Source organism: Dendrobates tinctorius, unplaced genomic scaffold, assembly GCF_039654945.1.
Source record: "Dendrobates tinctorius isolate UK_male_01 unplaced genomic scaffold, ASM3965494v1 ptg000019l, whole genome shotgun sequence".
NCBI lineage: Eukaryota > Metazoa > Chordata > Amphibia > Anura > Dendrobatidae > Dendrobates > Dendrobates tinctorius.
In genome coordinates, this window is record NW_027361687.1 from 17,530,563 (window position 1) to 17,547,310 (window position 16,748).

Sequence of the window (16,748 nt, forward strand, 5' to 3'; positions counted from 1 at the left end):
ACATCATCTAATGATTATGACATTATCAAATGATTATGACATCAACAAAATGATTATGACATCATCCGATGATTATGACATCAAATGATTATGACATCATCAAATGATTATGACATCAACAAAATGATTATGACATCATCTAATGATTATGACATCATCAAATGATTATGACATCAACAAAATGATTATGACATCATCAAATGATTATGACATCAACAAAATGATTATGACATCATCCAATGATTATGACATCAACAAAATGATTATGACATCATCCAATGATTATGACATCAAATGTTTATGACATCATCAAATGATTATGACATCAACAAAATGATTATGACATCATCCAATGATTATGACATCAAATGATTATGACATCATCAAATCATTATGACATCATCTAATGATTATGACATCATCAAATGATTATGACATCAACAAAATGATTATGACATCATCCAATGATTATGACATCAAATGATTATGACATCATCAAATGATTACGACATCAACAAAATGATTATGGCATCATCAAATGATTATGACATCAACAAAATGATTATGACATCATCCAATGATTATGACATCAAATGATTATGACATCATCAAATCATTATGACATCAACAAAATGATTATGACATCATAAAATTATTATGACATCAACAAAATGATAATGGCATCATCAAATGATTATGACATCAACAAAATGATTATGACATCAACAAAATGATTATGACATCATCAAATGATTATGACATCATCTAATGATTATGACATCATCAAATGATTATGACATCAACAAAATGATTATGACATCATCCAATGATTATGACATCAAATGATTATGACATCATCAAATGATTATGACATCACCAAAATGATTATGACATCATCAAATGATTATGACATCAACAAAATGATTATGACATCAACAAAATGATTATGACATCATCTAATGATTATGACATTATCAAATGATTATGACATCAACAAAATGATTATGACATCATCCAATGATTATGACATCAAATGATTATGACATCATCAAATGATTATGACATCAACAAAATGATTATGACATCATCCAATGATTATGACATCAAATGATTATGACATCAACAAAATGATTATGACATCATCCAATGATTATGACATCAAATGATTATGACATCAACAAAATGATTATGACATCATCCAATGATTATGACATCATCAAATCATTATGACATCAACAAAATGATTATGACATCAACAAAATGATTATGACATCATCAAATGATTATGACATGAAATGATTATGACATCAAATGATTATGACATCAACAAAATTATGATGACATCATCCAATGATTATGACATCATCCAATGATTATGACATCATCAAATCATTATGACATCAACAAAATGATTATGACATCATCTAATGATTATGACATCATCAAATGATTATGACATCACAAAATGATTATGACATCATCTAATGATTATGACATCATCAAATGATTATGACATCAACAAAATGATTATGACATCATCCAATGATTATGACATCATCCAATGATTATGACATCATCAAATCATTATGACATCAACAAAATGATTATGACATCATCTAATGATTATGACATCATCAAATGATTATGACATCAACAAAATGATTATGACATCATCTAATGATTATGACATCATCAAATGATTATGACATCAACAAAATGATTATGACATCATCTAATGATTATGACATCATCAAATGATTATGACATCAACAAAATGATTATGACATCATCCAATGATTATGACATCAAATGATTATGACATCATCAAATGATTATGACATCAACAAAATGATTATGACATCATCCAATGATTATGACATCAAATGATTATGACATCAACAAAATGATTATGACATCATCCAATGATTTTGACATCATCAAATCATTATGACATCAACAAAATGATTATGACATCAACAAAATGATTATGACATCATCAAATGATTATGACATCAAATGATTATGACATCATCAAATGATTATGACATCATCCAATGATTATGACATCATCAAATCATTATGACATCAACAAAATGATTATGACATCATCAAATGATTATGACATCACAAAATGATTATGACATCATCTAATGATTATGACATCATCAAATGATTATGACATCAACAAAATGATTATGACATCATCCAATGATTATTTCATCATCCAATGATTATGACATCATCAAATCATTATGACATCAACAAAATGATTATGACATCATCTAATGATTATGACATCATCAAATGATTATGACATCAACAAAATGATTATGACATCATCCAATGATTATGACATCATCAAATGATTATGACATCACCAAAATGATTATGACATCATCAAATGATTATGACATCAACAAAATGATTATGACATCAACAAAATGATTATGACATCAACAAAATGATTATGACATCATCCAATGATTATGACATCAAATGATTATGACATCATCAAATGATTATGACATCACAAAATGATTATGACATCATCTAATGATTATGACATCATCAAATGATTATGACATCAACAAAATGATTATGACATCATCTAATGATTATGACATCATCAAATGATTATGACATCAACAAAATGATTATGACATCATCCAATGATTATGACATCAAATGATTATGACATCAACAAAATGATTATGACATCATCCAATGATTTTGACATCATCAAATCATTATGACATCAACAAAATGATTATGACATCATCCAATGATTATGACATCATCAAATGATTATGACATCAACAAAATTATGATGACATCATCCAATGATTATGACATCATCCAATGATTATGACATCATCAAATCATTATGACATCAACAAAATGATTATGACATCATCTAATGATTATGACATCATCAAATGATTATGACATCACAAAATGATTATGACATCATCTAATGATTATGACATCATCAAATGATTATGACATCAACAAAATGATTATGACATCATCCAATGATTATGACATCATCGAATGATTATGACATCATCAAATCATTATGACATCAACAAAATGATTATGACATCATCTAATGATTATGACATCATCAAATGATTATGACATCAACAAAACGATAATGACATCATCAAATGATTATGACATCAAATGATTATGACATCATCAAATGATTATGACATCACCAAAATGATTATGACATAATCAAATGATTATGACATCAACAAAATGATTATGACATCAACAAAATGATTATGACATCATCTAATGATTATGACATTATCAAATGATTATGACATCAACAAAATGATTATGACATCATCCAATGATTATGACATCAAATGATTATGACATCATCAAATGATTATGACATCACAAAATGATTATGACATCATCTAATGATTATGACATCATCAAATGATTATGACATCAACAAAATGATTATGACATCATCTAATGATTATGACATCATCAAATGATTATGACATCAACAAAATGATTATGACATCATCCAATGATTATGATATCAAATGATTATGACATCATCAAATGATTATGACATCAACAAAATGATTATGACATCATCCAATGATTATGACATCAAATGATTATGACATCAACAAAATGATTATGACATCATCCAATGATTTTGACATCATCAAATCATTATGACATCAACAAAATGATTATGACATCATCAAATGATTATGACATCAAATGATTATGACATCATCAAATGATTATGACATCAACAAAATGATGATGACATCATCCAATGATTATGACATCATACAATGATTATGACATCATCAAATCATTATGGCATCAACAAAATGATTATGACATCATCTAATGATTATGACATCATCAAATGATTATGACATCAACAAAATGATTATGACATCATCCAATGATTATGACATCAAATGATTATGACATCATCAAATGATTATGACATCAACAAAATGATTATGACATCATCCAATGATTATGACATCAAATGATTATGACATCAACAAAATGATTATGACATCATCCAATGATTTTGACATCATCAAATCATTATGACATCAACAAAATGATTATGACATCAACAAAATTATTATGTCATCATCAAATGATTATGACATCAAATGATTATGACATCATCAAATGATTATGACATCAACAAAATGATGATGACATCATCCAATGATTATGACATCATCCAATGATTATGACATCATCAAATCATTATGACATCAACAAAATGATTATGACATCATCAAATGATTATGACATCAACAAAATGATTATGACATCATCCAATGATTATGACATCAAATGATTATGACATCATCAAATGATTATGACATCAAAAAAATGATTATGACATCAACAAAATGATTATGACATCATCCAATGATTTTGACATCATCAAATCATTATGACATCAACAAAATGATTATGACATCAACAAAATTATTATGACATCATCAAATGATTATGACATCAAATGATTATGACATCATCAAATGATTATGACATCAACAAAATGATGATGACATCATCCAATGATTATGACATCATCCAATGATTATGACATCATCAAATCATTATGACATCAACAAAATGATTATGGCATCATCAAATGATTATGACATCAACAAAATGATTATGACATCATCCAATGATTATGACATCAAATGATTATGACATCATCAAATGATTATGACATCAAAAAAATGGTTATGACATCAACAAAATGATTATGACATCATCTAATGATTATGACATTATCAAATGATTATGACATCAACAAAATGATTATGACATCATCCGATGATTATGACATCAAATGATTATGACATCATCAAATGATTATGACATCAACAAAATGATTATGACATCATCTAATGATTATGACATCATCAAATGATTATGACATCAACAAAATGATTATGACATCATCTAATGATTATGACATCATCAAATGATTATGACATCAACAAAATGATTATGACATCATCCAATGATTATGACATCAACAAAATGATTATGACATCATCCAATGATTATGACATCAAATGTTTATGACATCATCAAATGATTATGACATCAACAAAATGATTATGACATCATCCAATGATTATGACATCAAATGATTATGACATCATCAAATGATTATGACATCAACAAAATGATTATGACATCATCTAATGATTATGACATCATCAAATGATTATGACATCAACAAAATGATTATGACATCATCCAATGATTATGACATCAAATGATTATGACATCATCAAATGATTACGACATCAACAAAATGATTATGGCATCATCAAATGATTATGACATCAACAAAATGATTATGACATCATCCAATGATTATGACATCAAATGATTATGACATCATCAAATCATTATGACATCAACAAAATGATTATGACATCATAAAATGATTATGACATCAACAAAATGATAATGGCATCATCAAATGATTATGACATCAACAAAATGATTATGACATCAACAAAATGATTATGACATCATCAAATGATTATGACATCATCTAATGATTATGACATCATCAAATGATTATGACATCAACAAAATGATTATGACATCATCCAATGATTATGACATCAAATGATTATGACATCATCAAATGATTATGACATCACCAAAATGATTATGACATCATCAAATGATTATGACATCAACAAAATGATTATGACATCAACAAAATGATTATGACATCATCTAATGATTATGACATTATCAAATGATTATGACATCAACAAAATGATTATGACATCATCCAATGATTATGACATCAAATGATTATGACATCATCAAATGATTATGACATCAACAAAATGATTATGACATCATCCAATGATTATGACATCAAATGATTATGACATCAACAAAATGATTATGACATCATCCAATGATTATGACATCATCAAATCATTATGACATCAACAAAATGATTATGACATCAACAAAATGATTATGACATCATCAAATGATTATGACATGAAATGATTATGACATCAAATGATTATGACATCAACAAAATTATGATGACATCATCCAATGATTATGACATCATCCAATGATTATGACATCATCAAATCATTATGACATCAACAAAATGATTATGACATCATCTAATGATTATGACATCATCAAATGATTATGACATCACAAAATGATTATGACATCATCTAATGATTATGACATCATCAAATGATTATGACATCAACAAAATGATTATGACATCATCCAATGATTATGACATCATCCAATGATTATGACATCATCAAATCATTATGACATCAACAAAATGATTATGACATCATCTAATGATTATGACATCATCAAATGATTATGACATCAACAAAACGATAATGACATCATCAAATGATTATGACATCAAATGATTATGACATCATCAAATGATTATGACATCACCAAAATGATTATGACATCATCAAATGATTATGACATCAACAAAATGATTATGACATCAACAAAATGATTATGACATCATCTAATGATTATGACATTATCAAATGATTATGACATCAACAAAATGATTATGACATCATCCAATGATTATGACATCAAATGATTATGACATCATCAAATGATTATGACATCACAAAATGATTATGACATCATCTAATGATTATGACATCATCAAATGATTATGACATCAACAAAATGATTATGACATCATCTAATGATTATGACATCATCAAATGATTATGACATCAACAAAATGATTATGACATCATCCAATGATTATGATATCAAATGATTATGACATCATCAAATGATTATGACATCAACAAAATGATTATGACATCATCCAATGATTATGACATCAAATGATTATGACATCAACAAAATGATTATGACATCATCCAATGATTTTGACATCATCAAATCATTATGACATCAACAAAATGATTATGACATCATCAAATGATTATGACATCAAATGATTATGACATCATCAAATGATTATGACATCAACAAAATGATGATGACATCATCCAATGATTATGACATCATACAATGATTATGACATCATCAAATCATTATGGCATCAACAAAATGATTATGACATCATCTAATGATTATGACATCATCAAATGATTATGACATCAACAAAATGATTATGACATCATCCAATGATTATGACATCAAATGATTATGACATCATCAAATGATTATGACATCAACAAAATGATTATGACATCATCCAATGATTATGACATCAAATGATTATGACATCAACAAAATGATTATGACATCATCCAATGATTTTGACATCATCAAATCATTATGACATCAACAAAATGATTATGACATCAACAAAATTATTATGTCATCATCAAATGATTATGACATCAAATGATTATGACATCATCAAATGATTATGACATCAACAAAATGATGATGACATCATCCAATGATTATGACATCATCCAATGATTATGACATCATCAAATCATTATGACATCAACAAAATGATTATGACATCATCAAATGATTATGACATCAACAAAATGATTATGACATCATCCAATGATTATGACATCAAATGATTATGACATCATCAAATGATTATGACATCAAAAAAATGATTATGACATCAACAAAATGATTATGACATCATCCAATGATTTTGACATCATCAAATCATTATGACATCAACAAAATGATTATGACATCAACAAAATTATTATGACATCATCAAATGATTATGACATCAAATGATTATGACATCATCAAATGATTATGACATCAACAAAATGATGATGACATCATCCAATGATTATGACATCATCCAATGATTATGACATCATCAAATCATTATGACATCAACAAAATGATTATGGCATCATCAAATGATTATGACATCAACAAAATGATTATGACATCATCCAATGATTATGACATCAAATGATTATGACATCATCAAATGATTATGACATCAAAAAAATGGTTATGACATCAACAAAATGATTATGACATCATCTAATGATTATGACATTATCAAATGATTATGACATCAACAAAATGATTATGACATCATCCGATGATTATGACATCAAATGATTATGACATCATCAAATGATTATGACATCAACAAAATGATTATGACATCATCTAATGATTATGACATCATCAAATGATTATGACATCAACAAAATGATTATGACATCATCTAATGATTATGACATCATCAAATGATTATGACATCAACAAAATGATTATGACATCATCCAATGATTATGACATCAACAAAATGATTATGACATCATCCAATGATTATGACATCAAATGTTTATGACATCATCAAATGATTATGACATCAACAAAATGATTATGACATCATCCAATGATTATGACATCAAATGATTATGACATCATCAAATGATTATGACATCAACAAAATGATTATGACATCATCTAATGATTATGACATCATCAAATGATTATGACATCAACAAAATGATTATGACATCATCCAATGATTATGACATCAAATGATTATGACATCATCAAATGATTACGACATCAACAAAATGATTATGGCATCATCAAATGATTATGACATCAACAAAATGATTATGACATCATCCAATGATTATGACATCAAATGATTATGACATCATCAAATCATTATGACATCAACAAAATGATTATGACATCATAAAATGATTATGACATCAACAAAATGATAATGGCATCATCAAATGATTATGACATCAACAAAATGATTATGACATCAACAAAATGATTATGACATCATCAAATGATTATGACATCATCTAATGATTATGACATCATCAAATGATTATGACATCAACAAAATGATTATGACATCATCCAATGATTATGACATCAAATGATTATGACATCATCAAATGATTATGACATCACCAAAATGATTATGACATCATCAAATGATTATGACATCAACAAAATGATTATGACATCAACAAAATGATTATGACATCATCTAATGATTATGACATTATCAAATGATTATGACATCAACAAAATGATTATGACATCATCCAATGATTATGACATCAAATGATTATGACATCATCAAATGATTATGACATCAACAAAATGATTATGACATCATCCAATGATTATGACATCAAATGATTATGACATCAACAAAATGATTATGACATCATCCAATGATTATGACATCATCAAATCATTATGACATCAACAAAATGATTATGACATCAACAAAATGATTATGACATCATCAAATGATTATGACATGAAATGATTATGACATCAAATGATTATGACATCAACAAAATTATGATGACATCATCCAATGATTATGACATCATCCAATGATTATGACATCATCAAATCATTATGACATCAACAAAATGATTATGACATCATCTAATGATTATGACATCATCAAATGATTATGACATCACAAAATGATTATGACATCATCTAATGATTATGACATCATCAAATGATTATGACATCAACAAAATGATTATGACTTCATCCAATGATTATGACATCATCCAATGATTATGACATCATCAAATCATTATGACATCAACAAAATGATTATGACATCATCTAATGATTATGACATCATCAAATGATTATGACATCAACAAAATGATTATGACATCATCTAATGATTATGACATCATCAAATGATTATGACATCAACAAAATGATTATGACATCATCTAATGATTATGATATCAAATGATTATGACATCAACAAAATGATTATGACATCATCCAATGATTATGACATCAAATGATTATGACATCATCAAATGATTATGACATCAACAAAATGATTATGACATCATCCAATGATTATGACATCAAATGATTATGACATCAACAAAATGATTATGACATCATCCAATGATTTTGACATCATCAAATCATTATGACATCAACAAAATGATTATGACATCATCCAATGATTATGACATCAAATGATTATGACATCATCAAATGATTATGAAATCAACAAAATTATGATGACATCATCCAATGATTATGACATCATCCAATGATTATGACATCATCAAATCATTATGACATCAACAAAATGATTATGACATCATCCAATGATTATGACATCATCAAATCATTATGGCATCAACAAAATGATTATGACATCATCTAATGATTATGACATCATCAAATGATTATGACATCACCAAAATGATTATGACATCATCAAATGATTATGACATCAACAAAATGATTATGACATCAACAAAATGATTATGACATCATCTAATGATTATGACATTATCAAATGATTATGACATCAACAAAATGATTATGACATCATCCAATGATTATGACATCAAATGATTATGACATCATCAAATGATTATGACATCACAAAATGATTATGACATCATCTAATGATTATGACATCATCAAATGATTATGACATCAACAAAATGATTATGACATCATCTAATGATTATGACATCATCAAATGATTATGACATCAGCAAAATGATTATGACATCATCCAATGATTATGACATCAAATGATTATGACATCAACAAAATGATTATGACATCATCCAATGATTATGACATCATCAAATCATTATGACATCAACAAAATGATTATGACATCAACAAAATGATTATGACATCATCAAATGATTATGACATGAAATGATTATGACATCAAATGATTATGACATCAACAAAATTATGATGACATCATCCAATGATTATGACATCATCCAATGATTATGACATCATCAAATCATTATGACATCAACAAAATGATTATGACATCATCTAATGATTATGACATCATCAAATGATTATGACATCACAAAATGATTATGACATCATCTAATGATTATGACATCATCAAATGATTATGACATCAACAAAATGATTATGACATCATCCAATGATTATGACATCATCCAATGATTATGACATCATCAAATCATTATGACATCAACAAAATGATTATGACATCATCTAATGATTATGACATCATCAAATGATTATGACATCAACAAAACGATAATGACATCATCAAATGATTATGACATCAAATGATTATGACATCATCAAATGATTATGACATCACCAAAATGATTATGACATCATCAAATGATTATGACATCAACAAAATGATTATGACATCAACAAAATGATTATGACATCATCTAATGATTATGACATTATCAAATGATTATGACATCAACAAAATGATTATGACATCATCCAATGATTATGACATCAAATGATTATGACATCATCAAATGATTATGACATCACAAAATGATTATGACATCATCTAATGATTATGACATCATCAAATGATTATGACATCAACAAAATGATTATGACATCATCTAATGATTATGACATCATCAAATGATTATGACATCAACAAAATGATTATGACATCATCCAATGATTATGATATCAAATGATTATGACATCATCAAATGATTATGACATCAACAAAATGATTATGACATCATCCAATGATTATGACATCAAATGATTATGACATCAACAAAATGATTATGACATCATCCAATGATTTTGACATCATCAAATCATTATGACATCAACAAAATGATTATGACATCATCAAATGATTATGACATCAAATGATTATGACATCATCAAATGATTATGACATCAACAAAATGATGATGACATCATCCAATGATTATGACATCATACAATGATTATGACATCATCAAATCATTATGGCATCAACAAAATGATTATGACATCATCTAATGATTATGACATCATCAAATGATTATGACATCAACAAAATGATTATGACATCATCCAATGATTATGACATCAAATGATTATGACATCATCAAATGATTATGACATCAACAAAATGATTATGACATCATCCAATGATTATGACATCAAATGATTATGACATCAACAAAATGATTATGACATCATCCAATGATTTTGACATCATCAAATCATTATGACATCAACAAAATGATTATGACATCAACAAAATTATTATGTCATCATCAAATGATTATGACATCAAATGATTATGACATCATCAAATGATTATGACATCAACAAAATGATGATGACATCATCCAATGATTATGACATCATCCAATGATTATGACATCATCAAATCATTATGACATCAACAAAATGATTATGACATCATCAAATGATTATGACATCAACAAAATGATTATGACATCATCCAATGATTATGACATCAAATGATTATGACATCATCAAATGATTATGACATCAAAAAAATGATTATGACATCAACAAAATGATTATGACATCATCCAATGATTTTGACATCATCAAATCATTATGACATCAACAAAATGATTATGACATCAACAAAATTATTATGACATCATCAAATGATTATGACATCAAATGATTATGACATCATCAAATGATTATGACATCAACAAAATGATGATGACATCATCCAATGATTATGACATCATCCAATGATTATGACATCATCAAATCATTATGACATCAACAAAATGATTATGGCATCATCAAATGATTATGACATCAACAAAATGATTATGACATCATCCAATGATTATGACATCAAATGATTATGACATCATCAAATGATTATGACATCAAAAAAATGGTTATGACATCAACAAAATGATTATGACATCATCTAATGATTATGACATTATCAAATGATTATGACATCAACAAAATGATTATGACATCATCCGATGATTATGACATCAAATGATTATGACATCATCAAATGATTATGACATCAACAAAATGATTATGACATCATCTAATGATTATGACATCATCAAATGATTATGACATCAACAAAATGATTATGACATCATCTAATGATTATGACATCATCAAATGATTATGACATCAACAAAATGATTATGACATCATCCAATGATTATGACATCAACAAAATGATTATGACATCATCCAATGATTATGACATCAAATGTTTATGACATCATCAAATGATTATGACATCAACAAAATGATTATGACATCATCCAATGATTATGACATCAAATGATTATGACATCATCAAATGATTATGACATCAACAAAATGATTATGACATCATCTAATGATTATGACATCATCAAATGATTATGACATCAACAAAATGATTATGACATCATCCAATGATTATGACATCAAATGATTATGACATCATCAAATGATTACGACATCAACAAAATGATTATGGCATCATCAAATGATTATGACATCAACAAAATGATTATGACATCATCCAATGATTATGACATCAAATGATTATGACATCATCAAATCATTATGACATCAACAAAATGATTATGACATCATAAAATGATTATGACATCAACAAAATGATAATGGCATCATCAAATGATTATGACATCAACAAAATGATTATGACATCAACAAAATGATTATGACATCATCAAATGATTATGACATCATCTAATGATTATGACATCATCAAATGATTATGACATCAACAAAATGATTATGACATCATCCAATGATTATGACATCAAATGATTATGACATCATCAAATGATTATGACATCACCAAAATGATTATGACATCATCAAATGATTATGACATCAACAAAATGATTATGACATCAACAAAATGATTATGACATCATCTAATGATTATGACATTATCAAATGATTATGACATCAACAAAATGATTATGACATCATCCAATGATTATGACATCAAATGATTATGACATCATCAAATGATTATGACATCAACAAAATGATTATGACATCATCCAATGATTATGACATCAAATGATTATGACATCAACAAAATGATTATGACATCATCCAATGATTATGACATCATCAAATCATTATGACATCAACAAAATGATTATGACATCAACAAAATGATTATGACATCATCAAATGATTATGACATGAAATGATTATGACATCAAATGATTATGACATCAACAAAATTATGATGACATCATCCAATGATTATGACATCATCCAATGATTATGACATCATCAAATCATTATGACATCAACAAAATGATTATGACATCATCTAATGATTATGACATCATCAAATGATTATGACATCACAAAATGATTATGACATCATCTAATGATTATGACATCATCAAATGATTATGACATCAACAAAATGATTATGACATCATCCAATGATTATGACATCATCCAATGATTATGACATCATCAAATCATTATGACATCAACAAAATGATTATGACATCATCTAATGATTATGACATCATCAAATGATTATGACATCAACAAAATGATTATGACATCATCTAATGATTATGACATCATCAAATGATTATGACATCAACAAAATGATTATGACATCATCTAATGATTATGATATCAAATGATTATGACATCAACAAAATGATTATGACATCATCCAATGATTATGACATCAAATGATTATGACATCATCAAATGATTATGACATCAACAAAATGATTATGACATCATCCAATGATTATGACATCAAATGATTATGACATCAACAAAATGATTATGACATCATCCAATGATTTTGACATCATCAAATCATTATGACATCAACAAAATGATTATGACATCATCCAATGATTATGACATCAAATGATTATGACATCATCAAATGATTATGAAATCAACAAAATTATGATGACATCATCCAATGATTATGACATCATCCAATGATTATGACATCATCAAATCATTATGACATCAACAAAATGATTATGACATCATCCAATGATTATGACATCATCAAATCATTATGGCATCAACAAAATGATTATGACATCATCTAATGATTATGACATCATCAAATGATTATGACATCACCAAAATGATTATGACATCATCAAATGATTATGACATCAACAAAATGATTATGACATCAACAAAATGATTATGACATCATCTAATGATTATGACATTATCAAATGATTATGACATCAACAAAATGATTATGACATCATCCAATGATTATGACATCAAATGATTATGACATCATCAAATGATTATGACATCACAAAATGATTATGACATCATCTAATGATTATGACATCATCAAATGATTATGACATCAACAAAATGATTATGACATCATCTAATGATTATGACATCATCAAATGATTATGACATCAGCAAAATGATTATGACATCATCCAATGATTATGATATCAAATGATTATGACATCATCAAATGATTATGACATCAACAAAATGATTATGACATCATCCAATGATTATGACATCAAATGATTATGACATCAACAAAATGATTATGACATCATCCAATGATTTTGACATCATCAAATCATTATGACATCAACAAAATGATTATGACATCAACAAAATGATTATGACATCAACAAAATGATTATGACATCATCAAAAGATTATGACATCATCAAATGATTATGACATCAACAAAATGATGATGACATCATCCAATGATTATGACATCATACAATGATTATGACATCATCAAATCATTATGACATCAACAAAATGATTATGACATCATCTAATGATTATGACATCAACAAAATGATTATGACATCATCCAATGATTATGACATCAAATGATTATGACATCATCAAATGATTATGACATCAACAAAATGATTATGACATCATCCAATGATTATGACATCAAATGATTATGACATCAACAAAATGATTATGACATCATCCAATGATTTTGACATCATCAAATCATTATGACATCAACAAAATGATTATGACATCAACAAAATGATTATGACATCATCAAATGATTATGACATCAAATGATTATGACATCATCAAATGATTATGACATCAATAAAAAGATGATGACATCATCCAATGATTATGACATCATCCAATGATTATGACATCATCAAATCATTATGACATCAACAAAATGATTATGACATCATCTAATGATTATGACATCATCAAATGATTATGACATCAACAAAATGATTATGACATCATCCAATGATTATGACATCATCAAATGATTATGACATCACCAAAATGATTATGACATCATCAAATGATTATGACATCAACAAAATGATTATGACATCAACAAAATGATTATGACATCATCTAATGATTATGACATTATCAAATGATTATGACATCAACAAAATGATTATGACATCATCCGATGATTATGACATCAAATGATTATGACATCATCAAATGATTATGACATCAACAAAATGATTATGACATCATCTAATGATTATGACATCATCAAATGATTATGACATCAACAAAATGATTATGACATCATCTAATGATTATGACATCATCAAATGATTATGACATCAACAAAATGATTATGACATCATCCAATGATTATGACATCAACAAAATGATTATGACATCATCTAATGATTATGACATTATCAAATGATTATGACATCAACAAAATGATTATGACATCATCCGATGATTATGACATCAAATGATTATGACATCATCAAATGATTATGACATCAACAAAATGATTATGACATCATCTAATGATTATGACATCATCAAATGATTATGACATCAACAAAATGATTATGACATCATCTAATGATTATGACATCATCAAATGATTATGACATCATCCAATGATTATGACATCA